The sequence below is a fragment of the Mesocricetus auratus genome, unplaced genomic scaffold (genome assembly GCF_017639785.1).
Source record: "Mesocricetus auratus isolate SY011 unplaced genomic scaffold, BCM_Maur_2.0 Super-Scaffold_100028, whole genome shotgun sequence".
NCBI classification, from domain to species: domain Eukaryota; kingdom Metazoa; phylum Chordata; class Mammalia; order Rodentia; family Cricetidae; genus Mesocricetus; species Mesocricetus auratus.
This window is the reverse complement of record NW_024429209.1, coordinates 6,650,048-6,666,364: the sequence shown is the minus strand read 5'-3', so window position 1 is coordinate 6,666,364 and position 16,317 is coordinate 6,650,048. Positions and strand designations below refer to the sequence as shown.

The 16,317-nt window shown below is 41.9% G+C and overlaps 1 pseudogene; it reads left to right on the top strand.

Moving 5' to 3' along the window:
* Positions 1–323: 323 nt before the first annotated feature.
* Positions 324–12,652, top strand: LOC101825515 (annotated as a pseudogene).
* The last annotated feature ends 3,665 nt before the right edge of the window (positions 12,653–16,317 follow it).

The following is a 16,317-nucleotide window of genomic DNA, read 5'->3' as shown; positions in this document are numbered from 1 at the left end:
TTAGAAACTTTTGTAAGGCTTGTTAAAACATGGGTTCCTGCAACTTACCCCCAGAGTTGGGGTTGGGCCAAACGTTTGTCTTTGTAACAGTTTCCTGCCTGATTCTCATATGGCTGCTCTAGGAACCACTGTAAGCAACACTGGATTAGGGTAACACCAAATACTATAACAACTCCTATCTCTCAGCAGCCTAAGTCTGTGAGAGTGCATTCTCACTAATTAATAGGGGAATGATTGACTACCAGGTGAAAAGCTGTGCGATAATGGCATGATATAACAATTGGGAAGAAGCGAATGTGTATAGAGAAAGGTAATTTGTTAAATAATTTATATCCTATTTTGGAAATCCAAACCCAAAATATATAACACTTTTCTTCAGACCCTGAATCCTATGTTGAGGGAAGATTGAATGAAGAGTGTAGACCACACCTGGATGAAAGGTATTACTGGGAGTTAAGGGAGAATGGGTTGCTAACAGTACTCCTGCATTGTTTAAGAGGATGAGAATAACTTTAAAGAAGTAATGAAAAGTACTTCAGCATCCTATAAAGGGACAGTCTTGAGTCTGCCTTGTTTCTCCCTTACAGGAGATGGGCAACATTTTTTCCTCTATCTATACGTGAAATAATATTGGAGTTTAGTAGTTTTGATGAATGAACAAATGAATGAATGCCCATGTACACAGCTATATCTCTTATTTCCTGGTACCTGGGCAAGGCCAGATGAACAAATTATGTAGGAGATTTCAACGGGTGATGCATTGAGCAGCCAGCCAGCCACTCCATGCTACTCCATGACGCTCCTGGCCTTCATGGGATCAGGACATGTGGATCACAGTGGTTCATTCCTGAAACTGGGTGGCCAATGTTTCCAGAACTGATTGTCAGGGAAGTGTTGCTCTCAGGGGACAGAAGTAAGTAAGACCCAAAGAAACCAAACCAGGACTCAAGTTTCCACACTTGTAGGTAGCAAGGGGTGCTGGTTCTAGCCTGGGCACTGGAGATATGGTGCCTTCAGGTTGGAGATGGGGAAAGGTAACTTGAGACAAGGAATAATGACTTCAGACTCTGCTTAATTGTACTTTTGGGCTGTCTTAAGGCTCCTGGGTACAAGGACTTTGGGCTATGTGTTGGGGTCTCTGCTAGCTCTACATAGTGCTGGGAGTGAGGAAGCCCAGGTTATTTTACAACCACATCTGATAACTGCTCCATTATGGGAACTAAAATTGGAAAACCAGTTTGAGGTCTAGGGGCACTCAACTAGGATGGGGCAGGGGGAGGACAGGCCTTTACTGGGAGAGACAATGGAGGGATAATAGACAGTTTCTAGGTGGGGGGGAACTCCCCAAGGAAAGAATCTAGTCTGTAGTGCTGGGATAGGAAACCCCTTCATAGGAAACTAATTCAAGAACAATTTGATTTAACACTCCACAGGGGATTGAGAGCACTGGATTGAAAATTCTAATCTTATTTCCATTAAATATGACCACAAGAAGGCTTCCTGCTTAGTTGAAATATTGACAGATTTTTTTTCTTTATAACCATTCTCTGATACAGATGTTACTCACATCAATGTTGCCAGTGGGGGAAATGGAGGTTCAGAATATTTCATGGCTAGCAAGTATCACTCAGGTTCTGTGCTGGTATTTTTTTGCTGGCATTTTCCTGCTTTTCTTCCTTAGTTGCTCCAAACCCAGTTCCTGGTCCACCTATCAGTGGCTTGATAATCATCATTTTCCAGGCAAGGAATGGGAATTTTTCTAGGAATTTTAAAGAGTGGAGATTTAATGCAGAAATGAGTTAGATAAGTTGGATTTGGCAAGAGGAGGCAGCTGCTACCATCTTTTATCCATAACTTCCTCCTATCCCAGGAGTCCAGGATGTTCCCAGAAAACTAAACCATGGTGATTTGTAACTTGTGTGGAAAGAAACAATGCAAGGAACAGAACCACTGCCAGAGATGCCATGGAGGTTCAGAAGAAGGAGGACTCATGGGGGATTCTCCCTCCTCATGTTCCTCATTGACTGGCACTACTCTTTCCTCTATTCTCTCCCCTCTGCCCCTCCACCCCTCCCTTCCTTCTTCCTTTTTTCCTACAGCATATCTCTTGAGTTTGAATGAGAAATTGTCCCTCACTAGCTCACATATTTGAACACTTGGTGCACAGTTGGCATTGGAGGTTGTGAACTTCAGAAGGTGCAGTCTTGCTGGAGGAAGCAGCCGTTTGAGATAGGCTTTGAGAGTTCACCACTTTACCTTACATCTTGTTCTCTGTCTCATTTCATGTTTGCAGTTGAACACATGATCTTACAGCTTCCTGTTCCAGCCATCAGCTGCTGTACTATTCCTGCCATTAGGGACTCTCTCTTGGGATCCATAAACCAAAATAAACTCTCCCATAAGTTGCTTTTGGTCATGATGTTTTATTGTAGCAACAGAAGATAAGTAATACAACAGCCCACACTTGATTATTACTCACTATGTGGACTAGCCTGACCTTGAACTCACAGCAGTATTCTCACCTCTCAACTATTGGGAATACAGGTGTGCACCACCATGCTAAATGCCTATTCATCTGTGATGGTGATAATGGTCATGATGGTGATGATGGTGATCTCCTTCCCTTTATCATTCTCTCCTTTCTGTCTCTGTCCCTCTCCTTTTCCTTCTCCAGTAAATTTCAATCATTTTCTAACTTTCGTGTATTCTGCTATGTGAAAAATAGGAATTCAGTGTTGAATAAAATAGTTTTAACAAACACACGTGCTCTTGAACCTTAAGTGCTCACTAATAGGTAGCTTATGGCTCACACAGAAAGTCATAAAGTGTGTCTATAGGAAGGATCTGTATCAAAATAGTAGTGCAAATTTTAATATAAAGATTCTTAGAGTGTTCCTAAAGTGGTATTTACAGAAAACTGAAGATAATAGGAAAAGAAAAATAAAGACTCAGTTCAGTAGCTTAGGGAGGGAATCAACGGATGAGCAAAATGTAGCAACAAACACAAGTGTGTTAAGTACCATCAACCAACTGGGAGCACACAGTCCAAAAATACAAGGAAAGAAAAGGGGGTCTGAGGGCCAACATTACAGGCAGTGGAAGCATAGCTAAATCAATTTAACTTGACTGTCTAGGAACTGTTTTGAAAAGTATACTTTTAGGAAAATGACAATTTACCAAAACTGACTTGAGAAAAAAAATCAACTAGATTTATAAGCATTGTCTTGCCATTTCAGACCAAAATTACAATTATGAATAAAGAGCCAGAGGCCTAGAACCAGAGAGCACTGCTTGGAGTCTGCAGCTGGGAAGGGGTGGAGGCAAAGCCAGGTATGTCTGAGTGTGAGGATTCCTTTTCCCCTGTGGGGCGGGACTGATGAGGCCTCTGCTGGGAAATTCCCCTGCTATTGGGTTGCTCAATTAGCAGCACGTTCAATGCACCTCTAGGAGAGGCATTTGGCACCTGAATTTCCCCTGAACATTTCACCACCACCATCTCCAATTACTGCACATGTGGGCAGCCTCAAGCCTCCGCCAGGAGATCTTCCAATGCCGCCCAGCAGAGAGAAGCAGGGTGAGCAGCTGAGCCTCTGCCTGGGGCCCTTTGACTCAGCAGACGCCCAGCACAGAACTGACTACCCAGTGTATGCCTCTGTCTGTGCATGTAGCAGGCCTCCAAGACAGCCCTCCAAGGAGCCCTGTGTCTGGAGAAGTTTCCCCTCAAAGCTAGAGTGTTAAACAGCTTGATCCCTAGGGTAGGGGGGTACGGCCTTTAGGAGATGGCCTTGTCACAGGCCTAAAACAAACAGGATCAAGCAACCATGGACCAGAACTTCTTAAACTATAAAGCAAAGTGAATCTTTTCTCTTTACAAACTTATCATGCTAGGTATTTTTATAGTGACAGAAAGCTGACTGACATGATCGGCGACTCAGTGGCTGACCTTAGCCCAAACGACCTCATGAAGGGCATCTGTCACTTGTGTCTTGCTTGCATCCCTGTGACCTTTCTCTTGGGACCCTTACCCCTCTTTCCTTCCCGTTTAGGTTATTACGGGATTGCCAAAGGCAGAATCCTATCACACATGTCTAGGGGACAGAAGCCAGTGAGAACCCTAGCTTCGTTTGTGATGTAGGCAGCATCCCTTTTTTGGGGCTGGGCAGATAGGAAGGTAGGAAGCCTGGGGTTCGGGGAGGCGGGCTCATCACCCACTGCATCATGACAGCTAAGGGAAGTCTCCGTGGGGTGGGAAGGGCATGGACACACAGAGGCAGACGAAGCTAAGCCAACAGTTGAGACACTTGAGGATCGCACTTGAGCTTCAGAGTCCGGCTGTACCTGGACGTCCTCCCTTGTCCTTCAGGGAAGCCAATGTCATCCCTTTGTTCTTAGATGTTTGAGTTGGACTCTTGAAGCTCAAAGAGTCCTGACTAAGGCCTCCATTTGTCTCAGATTCCCTCTCTTCCTGTCCCTTGGGGGTGACTCATCCCCCTAACACCTTTCAGCTCCCCCAAGTCCTTCTCTTCAACACATCCTGCCCGCTACTTCATGGTGAATGTTTTAGTTGGCACTGGGTGTTTTAATGACTGACATAATGATAAAGGATGATGAAAGAGACCCCACCAAGGTAAGGAGTCAATATAATCTTTCTGCTTGGGGAAGATACTGGGCCACACTAATGACCACAGCTAACTTTGAGTCAGGAAACATTCCATGGCCTTGAAGTATGTGAGGTTACCCCATTCTCACAGCCATTCCACACACTGCTTTTATTATGGCTCCCATTTTACAGATGGGGAGACTGAGGTCATGAAACTTAAATAAATTGCCTAGGGTTACAGAGTTAGGAAGTGATAAAACCAAGTTATGGACTTAAAAATTTCACTCTGCAGTCCCTGTTCTGCACCAGTTTACTGACTCGAATCCATCAGTGGCTTCATCTAACGTGGAAGTGTTGCTTGGTGAGAGGTGATTTTGGTTCCTTTCCTAAATTATCCTCAGTATTCTTTATATAGTCTCTTCAACATAAAGACCCCAACAAAACAAAAAAAAACTAACTTTGTGTTCTGATGGGGAGAGAAATGCTTTGAGTTAATAGAAGAAACGGAAACAAAATCAAACCAAACCCAAACAGCCATTTCTGCAAGAATGATGCCCCCACAACAGAACAGTGCTGCTCTCTCTGCAAGAGGGAGGAGGCCTGTCTGCCACAGCTCACCTCCCTTTGGAAGTTTGGAGCTAGATCTCCGTCCTAAGGTCCCAAGTACTTTCTCAAGGTCCCCCGCATCTCTCTCTCCAGGCAGCTTCACTGTGTAGCATCTGATATGTTTGTTTGGAGTCACCACAGGCTCTAAGACATTGAAACTTACAAGGTGAGGCCCCTCTTATCTGTTCCTGCATCCTCACCCCACCCCCAAACTTTTCTGTTCTGTAATGTCAGCCCCAGAGACTTTGGCGATCCAGATAAAAAGTAACTCAGGAGACACTTCGTTTAAGGGTATAGCCATGTGGTTTGCAGTTGCTTCTGTGGGTAGTCTGATAATTGCTAGTAATCTCAGTGTGGAAACTGCTTCCAAGAACATTGGTAGCACCTACTGGGCCAACTCATATGTGACAAGGTATGTTGTGACACAAAGGCTCCAGGCCAGGGGCTGTGTCACAACATGAATGTGCCTTGTCGTGCTTTCATGATGGTGGAGAAACCAAGTTAGAAATGGACACAGACAAATCCCTCCCTCCCTCCCTCCCTCCCTCCCTCCTTCCCTCCCTCCCTCCCTCCCTCCCTCCTTCCCTCCTTCCCTCCCTCCCTCCTTCGCTCTCTTGCATTTTGAATACTGAATACAGGTATTTTTGTCTAAAGAATGATAGCCCCTAATAGACCACAATAAATTAAAAAAACAGACAACAAACAAGACGTTTAGTATCATTTCAAGCTCTATTTATTCCCGATTACAGAAAGACTGCCAGTGTTTTGGATGGAAATGTGGAGAAGCCCACAAAAGCAGGCACAAAATTCTAGCACTTAGAAATAACTGCTGATGGCACTTAACAGTCAGACTTCTTTCTCTGCACACGAATTTCAGTAAATGAAGATCATGCTGAGTAGCTGCTTATGTTGTTTCATTTCTACTTAACATTTCATTACCAGCATTTTCTTAAGTTCTGGGGTGTCTCAGTATAACAGCACTCTTGAGGGCCACAGGTTTCTGTTCCCATCAGTTACCAATATGTCTTTAACAAGTCTACTCTCAGAGCACACTGAGTTATTTCTAGAATGTTCACTATTACAGACAATATTGTAACAAATAACTTGGTATACATATTTAATAGTGTCTGTCCTTGGCATAAATTATGAGAGATGGAATTAATTGGTTGAAAGATAAGTAAGTACTTTTGGAGATTTTTGCATACACATTATGAAATTCAGGGGCTGGTGAGATGTCTCAGTGGATGAAAGTGCTTGCTGCTAAGTCTGATGACTTGAGTTCAAGCCCCAGGACCCATGTAGTGGAAAGAAATAACTGAGTCCTATAGGTTTTCCTCTGATTTCTACATGCATGATGTGGTATATGGAAACACACACACAGACAGACACACACACACAGAGACAGAGAAACATGCATGTGCATATGGGCAGGCACACACTCAAAACCAAGAAATGTAATAAAAATATAATACAAAATAAATTCAGAATCTGGAGATGCTCAGCACAAGTGATCAAATTAAGTATCTTTTCATCCTATAAAGAACTAGGCATTATTCTTTATTATATTTCTCAATCTGATGGGTGAAGATGAAATCAGGTGTGGTGGAACACACCTGTAGTTGCAGCACTTGCGAGGCTGATGTAGGAGGGCCAAGAGTTTGAGGCTGTGTACAAGATCAAGCCAGTCAGCATCCCACTCCTGACTAATGAGCCATTGACAGTTGATAACAGCTGCGTGGGAGGGAGGATCAATTTTCTTTAAGGGTGTAGCCACCGTTAAGTGGACCATGCTTCATGTGTTGCCCTGTACCTGTGAGTACAAAGGAATCAGTGGACTATGAAAAAATTAACAAGAAGACACAAAGTCGAGGGGGCTAGAGGGTGAGGGATACATCTGGGAGGAGTTATGGGGAAGAATGGATGGTGACCATGATCAAAATATTGTACACATGTATAAATTCTTTAAAAAGCAATAAATTATAGATAGCAGGTGCTGCCTGCTATCTGCATAGCTTGAAGGGACTCCAAATCTTTCTGGATTCTGATCCTTCATGCCAGCCTCGAGACCCATAGACTTCTCCTATCACATGGCAATGTGTGTGTTCACTTCCTGCCGCTGGTGTGCTCAGGCTGCATTCAGGCTACTTGCTGCATCTGCACATGCCCAGTACCATCCTTCTTACCTAGGAGGAACACAAAGAATTTTTGTGGAAAGACCGAACAACCTCTGCATTAAAGCCATGAAATTTCAGGCTGAGAGGGGGAACACATGACTTGAACATTTAGGTCTTTCATTGGGCTCTCTGCCTTTACTCTGAGCCTGTAAACACTGCATTCAGAATAGTCTATGTCTGGTGGGAGAGAGAGCCTTCCGTTCCTCCTCAGCCTAGTTACATACCTCTCTCCATTCACTTGCAAGTCCAGAGGCAGACATGAAGCTACATGCCTCCATCCACTCAGCCTTTACAAAAGCTAATGTATAATGTCTCTTGGGTGACTGTCACTGTCAAATGCATCTGTTGCTCAGGACTAAGCTGGTCACTCCAGTCCTTTCCTCACAACTTATTCCTGGAAAATAGTGGTGTGGCTTCCTGTAGCCCTACAAGACTAGGCTACCCTGAGCAGTGGCTCCTTCATGATACCCACACCCTCAAGCAGGTTTCTTGTGCTGTCTTGCTGAACCTCACCATTCTCCTGGGAGCAGAAATCTCACCTAGAGAGGGTGTCCAGCATCTGGAAAAAGCAGACAGGCTACCAAGAAGTTATCCATAACAAAGAAGCTGCTCAGTGCAGCACCTTTCCTAGGATGATACTGTGAATATGCTGTAGTTAAGCAGTCAGGAGGAGATTTCACAAATCAAACAGATTTGGTTTTAATCCTGAATTGCCTGGTGTCACTTGTATCACCCCTGAGCCTCATCTATGTACTATGATAGCAACAATGCCACTTAATCAGATTTTACAGTAGAGTTCTGATTTAGCTCGCAGCTCCAGAGTGCTTCTATATTACACAGTGATTAGCATACTGCCTGGCACACAGAGAGTTCTCAGTCGGTGATGGGAAATGAATCAAGCATGCCAGTCCAGGCTGGATCCCACGAGACTGTTCCATCGCTGTTTAAGTTCTTAAGTTGTAAATGACAGAAACCTGCTTGTACGAGCTTAAGCTGTCACGTCTGGAAGACTGATTGCAAGTGCTCAGGGCTGTTTCACAGGCTACAGCAGGACTTCGGGAAGGGGCAGGAAAGCAGTGCGGGAATTCTGGGACCCCCATAGCACTCTCTGTTTTCTCTTCCACAACTCTGTATGCACCTCTACACCCCTCTTCCTGTATGTCAGCATCCTCTGCTCCTCTGGCCAGTGAGGGTGACTCCATGTTCCTCAAGCTTGTTTCTATTCCAGTGGCCACATTAAAGGGAACTGGAATATTCCTCCTTCCTAGAAGAGATGTGATTGGCCTGGTTTGAGGTAGGAGTTGACTTCTGATTCAGCCAGCTGAAACTGAATGGATAGAGTCATGCAGTAAAATTGTCACTGGCCCTTGGGGTTTGGCCTGCCAGGAAGTGAGTGGTGTTAGCCATGGTCAACAAGTGGTTATAGACCTAAGGACAAGGCTTTGCTTCTATCATTTCATATAACAGATGATATTAATAAGGAAGAGATTTTATTATATGCCAATAGAGAGAAAATATTAGAATCAGTTTCAGGAATGGGAAACAAACCTTTTTAGAAGAGATCCTTAAAAGGGTATGTATGTATGGGGTGATTTTTTTATATGCTGCATTTATTCAGAAAACAGCATTATTGAGGTAGAAGAACTAGATGAATTCAGCTTAGTGACTGAGGTGACTACATTGTTTTTGATAAGGTAAACAGATAGGCAAATATATTTGGCGAAGAACAAGAAACGGTCCAGACTGTCCACAGGAGACAGACAAAAGTGAGGCGTGGAAATATGTGACGTAGAGTTTGAGAGCTAAGACTTGTAGAAGGTGTTTCCATTTTTGGGTTATTCAGTGAGCCATAAAACATGAATCTTGGGCACTGCCTACCTCTGACATTTTTACATTTATTGGTTCAGTCAGTTGACATCTATTTTTGATTGCACCAGGGTTACAGTGGTGAACTTGCTTCTACAGGCCTTGTATTATTTTTTTCCTTTTGGTGTGGTTTTACAAGAGGAAATAAATGAAATGTTCTTAGAGTTCCACTTAGTCTCAATTTTCCTACAAGCAAGTATTATTTTAGGAAAATAACCAGGACTTGAAGAAAGTAGCATCATTTTCTTGGAAGTTTTGGAGAGCAGACACTGGTTCCAATCAACTGGAGGTCATGCTTACCTTGACTTTACTCCCCAGCACTGTTGGTATCTACCAGGCAATTTCCCTCACCTAGAAGGAACAGGAAAGGAGTTGGGAGGGTCAGCAGTATTTGAACCCCACTACTTGTTGGTCCCAATCAATACAGTTACTATTTGGATGTTGAGAATACACTAAGCCAAGCGGGTTCTTCAATTTGTTGATGGTAATTAATGTATAATCCCAACAGTTGTTGATTCCTTAGTTTTTGGTAGTTATGACTGAAAATGTGTATCTTCCAGAAAAATTGGTATTTATTTCTTTGGTTGATATATATGAATTGCCAGAGAAGACATGACTCTCAATTAGTGGCTGCCAACCATTTCTTTTTTTGGGAGTTTAATTCGAGTAGCCAATTAGCTTATCCATGAATACCATTTTATTTTTCATTCATTGAGTATTTTCACTTAAAAATGTTATAAAGATTTATTTATTTTGATTTTATATATCTAAGAATTTTGCTTGCATGTATGCATGTGTACCACAAGTGAGCTTGGTATCCATGGAGGTCAGATGAAGATGTCAGATACTCTGGAACTGAAGTTATAAATGGTTATGAGCCACCATATGGATGTTGGAACATGAAACTTTCTCTGTAAAACAGCACAAGCTCTTAACCAGAGTACCATATCACCCACAAGTTTAAATATTTTAAAATCATGTTTATTTAACTATTTAAGTTTTAAAGATGTATAAACTTTATTATAAGAAAGCTTGTAAATAAATAAGAACATCATAGATCAAAATTAACCAGATCAAAATTCTATACTACTTAATGAACTTCTATATAGTCAGAATAGGCATTTGAAATGGAAGTTGTAAAGCTTCATTTTAAAAATTACTTTCAGTATCAAACATATTTTACATATTTACTTACTATCCAAGTCACAAAATTGGTGATAGAATTAGAAGTAGAAAAACAACCAACTTTAAGCCTTGTTTCATAAATAAATATTGTGTGCTTACGCATGCCACAACATATATGTGGGTATCAGTAGAGTTGGTTCTCTCCTTCTACCATGCAATACCCTGGGGATTAAACTCAGGTAATCTTACTTGGTCATCTGACTTGGTGGCAAGCACCTCTGCCTGCTGAGCCATCATTTCGTCCCTCATTGGTTGTCTTCTAAACACCAGGCTTTGATCTGGAGACCCCACAGTGATCAGGAGTAGCAATGCTTATGTTCTGATAGGTATATGTGATATTCACTGAAGAAATGAACAAATTGATGAAGTGATATTACTAAAGCGTTTATAGTTATAGTTGCCTAGACTGGTCAAAGTTGGATCTCAGAATACCTATGTTAGTTAGTTTTTGTTTTCCACTTGACACACACTAGGGTCATCTGGGAAGAGGAACCTAATGGAGACCATGCCTCTATCATACTGGTGTATAGGTGGAAGGAGTTTTTGAGTTAATGATTGAGGTGGGAGGGCCCAGCCCACTGGGGGTGGTGCCATCACTGGGGAGGTGGTTCTGCTGACCCTGCGCCGGGAGACCACGCCAGAAAGTAGTGTTCCACCTCAGCCTCTGCCACAGTTCCTGACTCCAGCTTTCTGCCTTGAGTTCCTGCCCTGGTTTTCCTTCATGATGGACTGTGACTTGGGAAACATAAGCCAAGTAAACCCTTTCCTCCCCAACTTGTTTTGGTCATGGTGTTTACCACAGTAATGGGAGCCATCATGTGATAAATGGTCTCATCAGGAAGTACACAGATACATGCATACTATTTGTGGCTTCCAAGGATATTTCCCCTTTTTTTTCCATAGAAAACTCACATTCAGTATTAATTTGTTGCTGGTTGGGGCTGATGAGCCAGAAATGACTGAGTAGAGTCAGGTGGCCTGATATTTCCTGGATTTTGTTTACACTTAGCAATAAGTAGCAATGTGATAACCAGGATCTAAGGAAGACTTTGGAGCTCTTACATATGTAAACAGAATCCCTCATTTCTGAATAGTGTTTGCCTTGAAGACACAATGACATTTATTTCAGAAACAATCGCAGAGTGAAGAGATAGTCTGTAGAATGAGAAAAAAATACTTGCCAACCACACATTAGACAGGTGATTAAAACCTAGACTACAGAAAGAACTTTAGAAATTAAATACCAAAAAATTAAAATGATCCAATCAGAAAACGGGCTAATGAACTGAATAGACAGTTGTCAAAGAAAGAAATACAAAAGACCAATAAATTCTTAAAATGTTCAACATCTTGGCAGTTTGAATTCCGGTACGACGGAGGAGTGGGCGCCGGGATCTTGCTGTGCGTCCACCTGGCCTCGTCTCTCCCTATCTTGTGCGATCTTCAGCACGGTCCAAGATGGCTGGCGGTAAGGCTGAAAAGGACTCCGGAAAGGCCAAGACAAAGGCAGTTTCCCCGCTCTCAGTGAGCCGGCTTGCAATTCCCTGTGGGCCTTATTCATCAACACCTGAAATCTAGGACAGCCAGTCATGGATGTGTAGGCTCGACCGCCGCTGTACACAGCCGCAGCCATCCTGGAGTACCTCACCGCAGGGGTACTAGAGTTGGCAGGAAATGCATCAAAAGACTTAAAGATAAAGCGTATTACTCCTCATCATTTGCAACTTGCTATTCTTGGGGATGAAGAATTGGACTCCCTGACCAAGGCTAAAATTGCTGGTGGTGGTGTCATCCCACACACCCACGAGTCTCTGATTGGGAAGAAAGGACCACAGAAGACTGTCTAAGGATGACTGGATTCCTTATTATCTCAGGACTCTAAATATTCTTAACAGCTGTCCAGTGTCAGTGATTCCAGTGGGCTGTATCTCTGTGAAAAACACAATTTTGCCTCTTTGTAATTCTATTTGAGCAAGTTGGAGGCTTAATTAGCCTTCCAGCCAACCAAATTTCTGCATTCGAGTCTTAACCATATTTAAGTGTTACTGTGGCTTCAAAGAAGCTATTGATTCTGAAGTAGTGGGTTTTGATTGAGTTGACTGTTTTTTTAAAAAAAACTGGATTTTAATTGTGATGCAGAAGTTATAGTAACAAACATTTGGTTTTGTACAGACATTATTTCCACTCTGGTGGATAAGCTCAATAAAGGTCATATCCCAAACTAGAAAAAAAAATGTTCAACATCTTTAGCCACCAAGGAAATTCAAATAAAACTGCTTTGAGACTCAATATTACACTTCATAGCATCAATCATCAAGAAAACTAATGACAATGAGGGTGAGGATGTGGGTAAAGAGGGACTTTTATACAGTGATGGTGAAAGTATAAATGGTGCAGCCACAATGCAAGTTAGTGAGGGGCATCTTCCAAAACCAAAACTAGAACCACTATATGGCCCAGCTATTCCACTCTTGGCTGTATACCCGAAGTACTCTAAGTCAGCAGAGATACCATTCAAAGTAGATGTGGAGCCATCCTAGATGTCACAAACAGATTTATGGATAATGCATATGTGGTCTGTACAGACAATAGTATTTCATACACCCATGCAGAAAAGCAGAAGCACGACATTTACAGGGTGGTGGATGGAACTGGAAATGATTATTAAGTGAAAATGGCAGATGCAGAAAGACAAATGCTGCATGTTTGCTCTTAGAAATAGAAATGATTCTTAAAATTATGTAGGTCTATATTTGTATGCGTGTGTGTAGATCATGAGAGGGGAGGGACACATCTTAAATGGAGGAGGGAAAGGAAAGGTAGAGGAGTAGAAGAATACACTTTATAGGAAAGCAGACAGCAGGTTAGGATGAGGGTGAAAGAGTTAGTGAGGTGAAGCCAGAGCATGGGGCAGGGCGATTGAAAGGGGCGTTAACTAGGATAGAGTGGGATGACACACACGTGTAAATGCTATGAGAAAAGTCCATTATTTTGTACACAAATTTAAAACAATAGTGATAATAACAGAATAACCAACCCAGAGGAGTCCACCTAGGGAATCACGGAGGAAGGATGTCTGTGGCAAGAAATGAAAAGTAAACCCCTCTCAATATGCCTGCAGCTGTAAGTTCTGATTTTCATTTTAATGGGTTTAGAATCTTTTAGGTGTATCACTTCACACCCCCACCTACGTGGTGTGAGTGCTCCAGTTTCTCGGAAGCTCCGGCACAGACCTTCCTGACTCGTAGATAACTATGCTATCCTTGTGGTGGGAAGAGGCATCTCCCTGTGGTTTTGATTTGCATTTTTCTGATGACTAATGCTGTTACGGATCTTTTCATGTGTTTATTGGTCACTTGTATATCTTCTTTGGAGAAAGGCTTATTCTGCTCCTCTGTTGACTTTTTGAGTTGTAGTCTACTTACTGTAAGACAAGTTCTAGTATAATCTCCAATGCATCATGGGCAAATGCTTTCTCCTGTCTTCTGATGGTCTTTGCACTCTCTTGATAGTGTCTTTTTTAAAGATGTATGTATGTATGTATGTATGCATGTACGTACATATGTATGTATACAGCATCCTGCCTGCATGTATGCCTGTAGGTTGGAAGAGGGCACCAGATCTCATTACAGACAGCAGTGAGATGCCATGTGGGTACTGGAAATTGAACTTAGGACCTCTGGAAGAGCAGCCAGTGTTCTTAACCACTGAGCCATCTCTCCAGACCAACAATGTCTTTTGAAGAATAAAAGTTTTAAATTTTGATGAATTAAACCTATCTGTACTTTACTTTTGTTATTGGATTTTTAAATGTGAATTTTAAGATGCCATTAGCAGATATCAGGAAAAGAAGATTTATCTAAAGATTTTTTTTGGAGTTTGAATCCTTATGTTTAAGTCTTAGACTAATTTTAATTAAGGGTCCTCTATAGTCTTTTCCATGGGGCCATGCAATTATCTTAGCATTTTGTTCAAAAGATGATTCTGATTCCATTGAACAACCTTGCATTCCTCTCCACACATCTGTTGGCCACAGGTACATTGGCTTAATTCTCCACTTTCAGCTCCAACCTGCTGGTCCACTCTATTCTCTCAACATACACTGTCTTCATTACTATTGTTTTGTAGCTGATTTTGACATTTTGAATTATAAGTCTAACTTTTCCAAAGGTCTGACTTGATTATTCTTGGGACAGTTCCAATTACATACGAGTTTTAAGAACAGTTTTGATAGAGATCATGTTGAGTTTGCAAATCAGGATTGCCATCTCAACAAGACTGTCTGCCCATGTACAAGCACACTCTATTTCCTTCATTTTAAATCTTCTTTTATTTCTTTTAGCATCTTGTAGTTCTTAAGAGTGTAAAGTTCTATACTTCTTTTGTTTGACTTATTCCTAAACATTTTATGATTTTAGTTTCCTTAATGTTTTGGATTCTTCCATAGAAGTGTATAACAGTGAACTTTTGCATATGTTGATCTTGTATCCTGTTGCCTTGTTAACTAAATCATTTATTATAAATTATATTTGACTCTTAGTGAATTGCTGAGCATTTTCCATGTTTAAGATCATGTCATCTAACAACAGAGGTAGTTTTGCTTCTTTCTGAGATGAGAACCCCATTTCTAACTCCCGTGCCTGAGACCTCCGCTACATTGAGATGAAATGGTAAGGGAGGAATCCTTGTGGTTCTGACTGCAGGGAGGAGGCACTGGTCCTCCCTGATCAGTGTTACACTAGATTTGGGATGTTAGTTGGAGGCACTTTCTTCTATCTTTACTTTTTTTTTTTTAATCATGAAGGTATGTTGAATTCTGTAAAATGCTTTTTCTCCCCGGTATCTATTGATTTCTCCCCTGTATCTAAGCATTGTGGCTTTATGTCTTTTATTTCTGCTATATTTGTTTGCAGGCCATGGATTATTGCATTAATTGACATTCATATGTGATTAGTAAATTTTGTGCTTCTTAAGGTTTGTTTGGAGATGAGCTTGGACTTACTGTGTAGGCTGGGTATACAGGCTGCGGTGTGGCTCTTTCCAAGGAGGAATCTCCACTTTGGTCTCCAATTGCTCTTCTCTGGTTCCCTTTTCAGTGCCCACACAGTTCTTTACATCAGTCAAGTCCAAACTTACACCTCCAGTCAGGTAGACGTGTTTCAGGTTAATTAGGGGCCTCAGTCAATTTAGTTCATGGGCTGTAATTACAAGCACCTAAGACCTGCAATTTCTGTTTTAATTAAAATAAACAGTGTGGAGGGGCTGACATCACATCAGGGCAACTGGTGTGCAAGAATTGGTAATTACACTGAAGCAGGGCTTCTTGCTGTGGTATAGTCTGTTAGGATCCATGGTGGAACACTGGGCATGGCTGTCCTGGTGAATGCTAATTACCTTGCTGCCAGCCACAGCTCAAACCAGACAGGTTGGTTAGTGGTGATGATGACATTAGAACATGCTCCTTTCAAGTTAGAACTGAGCTATGACCCATGGGGCATGGCTCTATTTACATATATGATGTCCCTCAAATGTATTTAACTGTGACAAGCTTCCATGTACACACAGGATGATAGAAACCAATTCTCATTTTAAGTGCTGGTTTTAGGATTCCCCTTGGGAAGGGTGTTACCCATGTTTAGGAAAATAATAGTTCATTTGGGAAAGGTAACACACATCTTGACTGGTCAGACTTAGAAATAAAAATGTGGGGATGAGGTGGAGCAGAGCGAAGGAAGGGGCGAAGAGAAGAACACAAAACAGAGAGCAGACTGGGAGAGTCAAGTCTAAGAAAAAGGCGCCATTGGCACGTGACACCTTGACCAAGGTGGCTAGAGGAAGTGTTAAAACAACATATTTAATGCCCAGTTTAAAACTGTTTACTTTGTA